Source organism: Oryza sativa, chromosome 1 (assembly GCF_034140825.1).
Source record: "Oryza sativa Japonica Group chromosome 1, ASM3414082v1".
NCBI classification, from domain to species: Eukaryota; Viridiplantae; Streptophyta; class Magnoliopsida; order Poales; family Poaceae; genus Oryza; species Oryza sativa.
The window spans coordinates 40,899,982-40,910,239 of NC_089035.1; the positions used below are offsets into that span (position 1 = coordinate 40,899,982).

At 40.4% G+C, this 10,258-nt stretch overlaps 1 long non-coding RNA gene across 1 annotated transcript; it reads right to left on the minus strand.

Annotated features, from left to right (window-relative positions):
- On the minus strand, nt 1–4,307 carry LOC107281755 (uncharacterized). Its single transcript, XR_001547563.3, has 6 exons — nt 3,582–4,307; nt 3,031–3,103; nt 2,413–2,498; nt 1,183–1,258; nt 971–1,042; nt 1–598 (listed from the first exon to the last, which is right to left on the minus strand). It is a non-coding gene; the product is annotated as an uncharacterized lncRNA (long non-coding RNA).
- Nucleotides 4,308–10,258: the final 5,951 nt, after the last annotated feature.

Genomic DNA, 10,258 nt, shown 5'->3' on the forward strand with positions numbered 1-10,258 from the left:
ATATACTCTCCATCATGCGGCTTTCTTTATGCTTCAACTTAGATAGCATAATAATACCCAGTTTCATTCGGCAGATCTGAAGAAACCAGCAACAACCTTACCAATTGCATCTATAGTGAGAAAAAGTTTGAGATGAAGTGCATACGTTTCCTTGTATAATTCCAGTTCAGAAGATATTACCATGGACTAGGAGTTAAGACAATATCATGCTTCTTCTGTAATTCTGAACTTACCAGTGGCTTTGAAAATCAGAGGGTCGATAAAAGTTGATACGTTTCTTTACCTGAACAGTTTGGCACTTCAGTTTCAGGCCTAGAGTGGTACCTGTCACTGTTCCTGTGCAATGTTTTTAGCCACGGTTTTATGGGAGATTTTAGGGTTTGGTCGCCTAAGACGTTACTGTCGGAAAGATATACACAGGCTATGCACATTCACATCTCTCCGTGTCTAATGCTGTCAAGATTCTAGGTGTAGTGCTGGGCACATTTTCTTCTCAATGGAATCGGAGCATGACAGAGAAAAGCAACCTTTTTTCGTCTCTCTTTTATCTCCTCTTGGATCAGTCATTCTCACCGAAAAACGGCAGCTGAAATTTGAGCTGTAAAGTTCAAAAATGCAGTTAGCAGACGAATTGAACCCGTCACCAAGAGAATGAATTTATTCCAGTCAAGATGTTCTGTTTCTTTTTTCCAACTTCCTATGGCAAATAAGAACAGCTTCAGTTGTTAATAAAAATTACTATTCTTTTCATAAAAAAATGGGGTTTGGTTGCCAATCCATTAGTCAAATAAATTAGAAGAGCTCACGAGTTCGTGGATCCGAGTGCTTATGACATTAAAATCATGCCTTCTCAGGTCCATTTTGTTAAATTGTTTAGAGACCTCCAAAAATGTAGTATTGCAAATCAACTTGCAGTAGACAAATGGTGACATACATATCTTCAAAAAATTGAGTTATATAGGGGAAATACCTCTAGGTGGGGTGGGGTGGTGGAGAGGAGACACCAGGTTCAACAGTTCAAATCATATTGTCCACAATAGGCCTAATTAAAAAATCACTTCATTTGTCAAATAAAAGGGAAATGATGGAAAATTTATGATTATTACGGAGTAGATTGAGTAGATATGATTAGAGTGATATTACAACCATATACGAATAAAATTGCGTTTTTCAGAATAAAACCTTTCTGAGATAACTTGCAGTAGTGGAGACAGTGGACATGCTGAAAAATGTTCCTTTCATGTCCTGCCGAAAAAGCCTAAAAACCGTGCCAACCTTGGGTTTGTTAGAGGGGGCCACAAACGAAAAAGCAAGAGGTTGCATATATAGGAGCAACCTAACACAATCTACAAATGCCAAAATCTTCAAACTAAACCTAATTACGATCCAAATTAGGTTTTGGCCGGTCATTATAGCTAGCCGAGGTTAGGAAGATGCATACCTAAAACAAGTGTCTGATAGGGAAGAACCAACCTAACATACAATATACCACTAGTTGCAGGTTTCATGCAAAATTATTACAAATCAAGTAGAGACCCCAATCCCTCCCAAAAACTTAGGAGACAAGCCATTTCTGCTGTTAAATTCAGAAAGATACCTTCAGATATTCAGATGTAGAAGAAAAGAAAAAAAATGTAGACCAAGTTATGTAGGATACTTGCAAAGATGGTTAATGTGGGGTTCATGTTACAATGGCTTTGAGAGTGAGAGCTCATGGTAGTGAGCAATTTGGAGGCGCCGGCATAGTGTCACTGTGCTTTATAAATCAATTGCCATGGTGATCAGGCAGGACATCTAATCAGATTAGACGTGACGTCCATATGGTAGGAAAGGGAGAGGAGGAAGTTTAATTATTGGGCGACAAGAGGATGTCTTTGAGCTTAATTAGTATAATTAAGGTATACTTCATAAGAGATGCATCGTCAATACGATCACTGGATGTGTTATTGTCCCTAGTGCAGCAGCTGTAATCCTCTTGAAGCCGCAACCCTAGATTATAATGCATCTTGTTGATCAGTTAGCAACAGGTTGTGATTACTAAACTAATTGTAATTTGAAAGGTTTCAAAGGCTCCAAAAAGGCATCTTTTAATGGGGGAGAGGAATTTGAAGGATCTATTTTGTTCTGGCATTAAGCAACGAGTAGTAGTTTAGTGGTTGCACGAGTTAGCTGGATCAACTGTGCAAGTGTGCATAGATTAATCAGATCGATCTGGCACTTTTGCAGTTTTGCTCCATGCATGCTGATTCATTCACATGTCACATGTAGATACAAATGAATAGTACTCTATAGCAGATACAAAATGAATAGTTAGTCTATTGCAGATGCAGCTGGTGCTTCAAGAAAGAATCTAAAGATAGGAGAAGAACAGAATTAACTACTAGTAATGCTATTGCTTTGCTTATGGCTTACCTAATTCTCATTACTGGTTCAGAAACTGTGGGAAAGGCCAACAGAAATGCCTCTGCATCTGCTCCACCATGCTTATACTTATCTTCCTGCAGTGGCATGTACTTCTGTTAGTATTAACTATTACCGATTACTAACCACTGCATTCAGAATGGTCTCAAGCTTATACTAATTAGTATTCAGTATAACAGGTCAGTTCTAACAGTTACTGCAGCTTATAATATACGGAGTACATGGACAAGATGATGGACGAGGATGCCTTTTTGTACTTGGACCATGCCAAATGACTTGTCAAGATAATGCCAGCAAATCAGAGTACAACAATGATATGCTACAAAAATGCAAGAAATATGGGTTAACACAACTGAGAAGACACAATCGCTGTTGCTGTCAGGATCATAACTCACTGACGAAGGGTAGTACAAAGTTGCCGTTCCAGTACAAATATGATCAACGACTCAAAAAGAGATGGATGCAAACTATAATATAATGTTCAGGCACTTGATATATATTAAAACCTAATCATGATAAGGACTAGCTTACAGACACAAGCAACTAAACCTACAATTTAGAAGTATAAATCACCTGGAGGTAAGATCATAACTTCTGACTAATACTTACGATGTGCTGACACCACCTCAGCTCCTTAAAGTCATTCATGTAAACTAGTCGTCCAAGTTCCAATTTTCAACTTCTGTAAAAATTAGTTCCAGGTAAGAGCACAAGTCATGTTAAACAGTTAAAACATAGCTCCAAATTCCAAAAATATGAAAGCAGCAGTCACGCTGAATGTACCACTACAATTTGTAGTATGATTAGAAACATTCAAGGACATGTACGTCTCTTGTCTAACAGAAAATTCGAACAAGTCGCATACGTACGACGCAGATATATAAACCAAACCTACTCCAAAAATTTTGGACAAATAAATTCTGACAGCAACAGATACACCATCACCAGCTACTCTGATGCATGTATATGTACTCATAGCAGTATAGGCTTATATCATGGCTAGACCGAAAAGATAACAATCTTTAACTTCTTAACATCGCATTAGGACAAATGACTGAAGCTTAATTAGCATGCGATGCATGTACTAGTGCCCATTAAATCGGTTGAGGAGAAACGCCATCAGCAACACCTACTTCATGGAAGAAAGAAGCTAAACTCACTTTTCTCTGCATCACCGGGGTTAACTGTGTTCTGCATGTCACCTGATGTGGATGCATGCACATCTGACGGTGAGGCGACGCCGCAGAGCAGCGAACACCGGCACCGCCAATGCTGTCACGTCCCCTGTAAAATAATGAAGCGGATGGATGCATCAGGGGAAGACGTGACGACCATGATTAGACGAGTAAGAGCCCCTTTGTTAATAGCAGTTGCTGCAGTTGAGTTGATCTTAATTGCGTGTTTCAGCTGCAACACAAGAGATGCACACTGTCAGCCACAAAATGGTGCTGGATCAAAATGAGCTGGATTAAGGAGAGGAATTACGACAAGAAACTCAAGAAAAAGTTTTTGTCTGATAAAGAACGGAGATGCATGATCATGCTTAGGTTTATTTCATTATCCAAGAAAAAGTTCAGGCTTAGGTTGTCTAGATTTATGGAGAAGCACGAACAAGAAGATGCTTGGCAGAAGGAATAAGCAAGAGGATTTGCAATGAAGTCAAATGCACGCGCTGTTGAGGATACCCAGCACTCGAGAACTCAGGAACTCTCGAAAAGAAAAACTGTCAGCTGGTGTGATTTGAGTGGAAGGACCTTTTGACCAGCAAGCAAATGGATGTTTCAAAAAGTTTCAGGATCAGAGCCTGACATTGTCGAGAAACTGAGCTGTAAAACTGTAGCCAATACTGTATGCACGACCATATGATTGTTCATGAACAATGCCCTGAAATGTTAAAGAACAGTAATATGATTTTAATGCTTCTGGCAAGGCAAAGAGAGAGACATGTTTAAATGGAGATGGATAAGCTGAAAATTGAGTTATTGTGCATAATTTCATTCTCCTCGGAGGTCAAAAAGGAAGATGAGTACTCCAAGCTGAAAACTATGATGAGAACTGCTTCAGCTCAGGCTTTTCTCCTGAAAGAATAAAAAGAAAGGGAGGAACAACTCATGATAACAGACATGTCAGCGAGTACTGATAACATTTTTCAGAAATGCAGAGGAGAGTTATTCCTACTGCGGATAAATGATTATGCAACTTTTCTCCCCTGACATTTGTACGTGCCTGGAAGGGGACTAAGCACTGACACAGTGATATGCTCACATGAACAACTCGTAAGAACCAAGCTATTGAAATCCATGCTCCTGAATTGCGTTGATAAAAGATCAGCTTACATCAACCTCAGGAGCTGTCAGATTTGGAGTTGTCAACACACAAGGAGATGGCAAATGGCGCCTGAAGCATGCAGTTAGTACACAGTTAACAGTCCTGATAAGTTAATTAACAAGGGAACAGCAACTGCTGTAGGACCAAGCAATCTACTGTTGCAGAAATCTGTCATCTATTAACTAACCTCGTTTTCGGTCGGTGATGTCAAAAGCGCACTATTAATCTAGAAATGGCTAATCACTTTTTTGTACGAACTGGGATTAGGTTCCAGACAATGCACCTATCTTAAGGCTTCACAAATCACCAATGCAAAAGAAACATATTGGGAAAACCAAATACATTTGAACCAATGTTATGACCAGTCTTGACAAAGCTCTGACATCAGGAAGGGTTGTTAAATTTGACTATATAACCAACACTTTGGTAGAAATATATATTTCAATTAGTACAACAGGTTGTCCATATCATAGTATAATTGATCAATATAAAAGCCATTTAGTCACACAAGTGAGAGAATAACCAGCTAAGTTTCTCAGTTTTTTCAGGTCCATTTGTCAGCTGTCTACTAGTAATTGCAAATATGCTCATGTTGAACAAACATGGAAAAGGAGGGCACGCTACCTATGTGGCCATGTATAGACCCCAGACCTAACACAACACCCACTCTTTAATCTTAGTACATCCTATACTACTTCCTACCATGCTTGAACCCTCTACCATCCGAATCCAATGCTTCATCTCGTTTCAAAGTGCCTTGATTCTTCAAACAGTGTTAGTTTAATATTTTAATCAGAGTTAGCTCATACTAATGTACATATCAAATCTCATTGCCTGAAACGTACCATTTCAGGTGGGAGGCCCCAGTAGCATAAGCAAAAATTCAGCTATCAACCTGATGGCGACTGTTAGAAGCAGAGGCATAATGCAAATGCATAGTATCTCTGAAAGAGCGAAAGACTAACTTGCAGAAATGGTTAGCATAATAAGAACAAAAAAAACCTCCTAAGAAAACAATACTCCAAGAACTCCTAGAAAGAGAGCGATGAGATTACTAGAAGCTCTTACGACATGATGACTGTACAGAACATGCGCATGCTCAACTCCTCTGCAGTTTTCAGACAGCAAAATTGTTTTTCTAGTGCTAGTCAACAGCAGCAGTGCAGCGAAGTGGAGGCTTTTTTGGCAGGCACCGCCATGGTGTCACGTCCTCGTAAAATAAACCAAAATCAAGGACGTGACCTGCATGATTAGGACGCAGCAATCCGGGACTGTTACCAGCTGGGGTTAGCGTGAGAGAACAGGAAAGAACCCAAAACAAAAGCCAGCATTAACCCGGCAATTAGCCTGACATGTTCCAGTGATTCTTTGATGCATTCTTCTTCTGCAGCTCATTCATTCTCCGGGTACCGTTAGTTTTGTATGGGGCCGTGTGCAGTTTGCTTGTGGACTTGGGAAAGCATATAAATCATTGAACCTCTTAAATTAATCAGAGAGGCGCCAAGAGGGATTTTGGGGGCAAAATATCTGTTGAATTTGCATTTGGTGTATTGCATTATACTATGGCTCAATCGAAACTGAAGACCTACTGAATAAAATATGGCATAATTTATCGAGCGACTTTTTTTCGCGTCAATGCTGATAAATTAATAGCAGCACACAAAATCATTGGAAGTTGTGGATCACACGAAATTCAAACCTTTTTGAAAGACAAAAAAGGCAGCAATCTGCACTGGTATTTTCCTAGGTTAATGATTCTTATTGCATCGGTATTCTATTAACAGATGCCAAATTTCGATCAATCAATTCAACTATTCTAGAGCCATGGACCGCAGAAACCGATCAAAAAAAATGGATGCATTCGATGTGGATGGGTAAAAAGAAGAGGATCTATAACAAAACCGACCGTTCGGTACAAAAGTAGATCTGCTGACCCATGTAGGACAATCAACTTCTCATTGCTCTCATACACAAAATCTTACCCCCCAAAAAAAAGTTGGTAATGAGACTTTTCTTGTAAAAATAAGGTTATAAAAGACTATCAGTTCGATTACCTTCTGCAAGTGGAATGCAATTGCAATGGTGTAGAAAATATTTGAAATGACAATGTACCTACGTCACAAAAGTTCCCGTATCGATGGGACAAGGAACGAGATCGAGGAACGCGGGACGCTACATTTTTTATGTTTTAACGTGGGGTGGGGGAACGAGATTGTTCCCACGTTCTCGAAACGGGAACGGCGTTCCTAGGACCAAGGAACGTGGCATAGTTCCATGTTCCGGTGACTTGGTGATGAACTATACTAAGGCGGTGTTTAGATTTAGGGGTAAAATTTTTTGCCGTGTCACATCGGATATATGGACACATATTTGAAGTATTAAACGTATTCTAATAACAAAATAAATTACAGAATCCGTCTGTAAATTGCGAGACGAATTTATTAAGCCTAATTAATCCATCATTAGTAAATGTTTACTGTAGCATCACATTATCAAATCATGGAGCAATTAGACTTAAAAGTTTCGTATCTCAAATTAGTTGTGATCTGTGTAATTAGTTATTTTTGTAGCCTATATTTAATACTTCATGTATGTGTTCAAATGTTCGATGTGATAGGGAGAAAAAACTTAATAGGGATCTAAACATGCCCTAAACATGCAAGCAGCTAAGAGAGAGAGACAAGGATGTATAGGAGCAGTACCAGATGAGCAGGCCTTGCTGCCCAGAGCCCAAGGAAGGCTCGCCGTGTCATGGGCCTTCGTGCAGCGAGCGATCCATGGTGATCTCAATGATCTGAGGCAACTGCAAATTCAATCAGAAAAAGTGGAGATCTCAGGCTCAGGGTTTACGATTCCAACGAAAATCGGTTGAATTCCGTGAAATTTTGATGTTTCGACGGGGCTCGAAAGTAGAAGTTGTCTAAGATTTCGATGAGTTTCATCCAAATTCAAATTTGAATTGATAAAAAAAGGAAAAAAACAAATAAAATCTTATAAATAGTATGATATTCATAGAATCTATTGGGATATAAATTTTCAAAAAAATTGATGTATTCCGTGTATTTACTGAAATTTGAAGTAGGAAAGAAAAGAATAACGAATTAAAAAAAGGAAAACAATTTCAGTTTATCTCTTTTTCTAGTTACTGATTGAAATTTCGATGATTTCGCTCAGAATTTCGTCAAAGCCGGCCGATTTTCGCGAGCTTATTGGTAAACTCAAGGAATTTGTATTTAAATTTTGGTTTATGAAATTTGTTCGGAATCTACTGGCTTTCCACCGGATTTCGCGAAAACTGTCATTCTGCCAGAGAGCCTGAAACGGAAGGCCATCTCGGAATCGTAAACCCTGTCAGGCTCAGCTGCTCCTCCTGGGTGTACGCCTAATTGCAGATAGGAGATGTTCCTGCGAATTCAGAAAGTTCAGAATTATTTTCGAGGCATCGCGTGATCACTGCAGAGTAGGATAGCACTTAGCCGAGTGAATATCCGGTGCAATTTTTTAAAAAATAAATCAGAGAAGTGATCAGAGAATACACACGAATTGCACATCGCGGAATGGAATCAACATGGTGGATGTGGTGCCTTCCGATTTTCCACCATCTGAAGAACAGAAGACCTAACCGCCAAGCGAAGCGAGGGGACGGAAACGAGATCGCCTCGGATGCCTTGAGGAGTAAGGTTCTCGTGGATCGACTCGCCGGCGTGGACGATCGCCGGGCGGAAGTTCTCCGTCGCGAATCGATGCGGCGGCGGCGCCCATGGCCATGGCCGGCGGTTTGTTTCGGATTCCGTGGTGAAAATGGTATATCCATACAAGTAAAGGGCTCTATTTGTAAAATGGAAAAGAGAAGATTGATAAGATATGTAAAACGAGGTGAGCTATTAGCGCATAATTAATTAAGTATGAACTATTTTAAACTTTAAAAATGAATTAATATGATTTTTTAAAGCAACTTTCGTATATAAATTTTTTATAAAAAAAACACATCGTTTAGTAATTCGGAAAGCGTGTACGTGGAAAACGAAACAAACTCTCTCAAAATCCCTTGCTGCCGAACATGCATTGCAGCTGATGATGAGGAAGAAACCCCCTTCTTTTTCTTCCACATACGAAATCTCCAGCAGCTTTCATGGCTCTCACATCGTACTAATAATTCTCTTGTGCACAAAGAAATATATCATCAATCCGTTCCATATTAATTTTCTACATTACTTCAACTTTGTGCTTAAGTCATCTTGTACAACAGCCTGACAAATGCTGTATCCATTTCACTCTCTGTGTACTCCTTGAGTCCTTCCATTGAGGATAAATTCAGAAAGCTTCATCACCTCGTGCAGTGCAGTGGTACTACACATCTGAGCTCACTTCACTCCCACTTCACATTGATCATCTGAGCTCAATCCACAAGCCAATGGCTTGGAGACTTGCAAGCAAACTCATCAAGTTGCTATCTGCTTGCTGGTATAAATATATATATATATATATATATAAACTGATGAACAATGCATCCCACAGGACAGGGAGCCACACTTCCATAGTTCAATGTGATCTTGTTCAAGGTTCAGGCAATGGCGACCGGGTTATGCGATGCAGGTGCAGCCAAGCCGCGACGATATGACCTCACCATGTCCCGGAGGACGAGAAGGCCTGCAACGGCAAGTGTGGTTACTATTACTGATTGCAACCAAGACCAAGGCATGGAGACCCAGTCTCAGATGATCCTGATGATACAAGAGCAGCAGCAGCAAGATCAAGTTACTGAGCTGAAGGATCTGTTCCAGTGTCCATGTGCTACAACACAGCCTGAAGCTGAAGACACTACGGAGCAGGAGGCATTGCAGCAGCCTGAAGATGCCCAGGAGCAGCAGAAACCCAGGCAAAGCCTAGGAGAAGAGGAGGCACAGCATGAGCAGCAGCAAGAATGTCTGCAGTGTGAAGACAACTCGCGGCGTCTCTCGCTGCAGGAGCTGATAGACGTCGAGCCCATCAATGGCGCCAAGGATGCCGCCACTGGAAGCCAAGAGGTGAGCTCTGCTGCTGCAGAAGCTGCTGCTGCTGGTGCTGCTGTTCAGGGAGTTGCAGAAGCAGCAGCTGCAGAGAAGCAGCCTGAACATGTGACCGGGAAGAAGAAGATGATCGGAATGATGCGAAGGTACGTGAGAGTTCGCTCCATCAAGCACAAGCCTGCACCGGAGAGGAATGTTGCACCTCCTATATGCTGATGAGGTAGAAAGAACAATGGATGAACTGACAGTTGGGGATAAATTAAGCAAGATTTTAAACTAAACCGAGTTTTTCGTTGGTTTAACCTGTGCAAATTCTGTGTCTATATTGTTTTTACTGTTGGTTTGCACTGTTAAGTTGTTGGTGTATGTGTCTCTCCCAAAAAATAAGCATGTAAATGTTGACTTGTAACACTTAGGACTGTACAATGCTGTCAAACACGCTCAAGAAATAAACTGGTAGATTCAGGGAAGAAAGGGTGTTTACCTGTAGTTGCAATGTC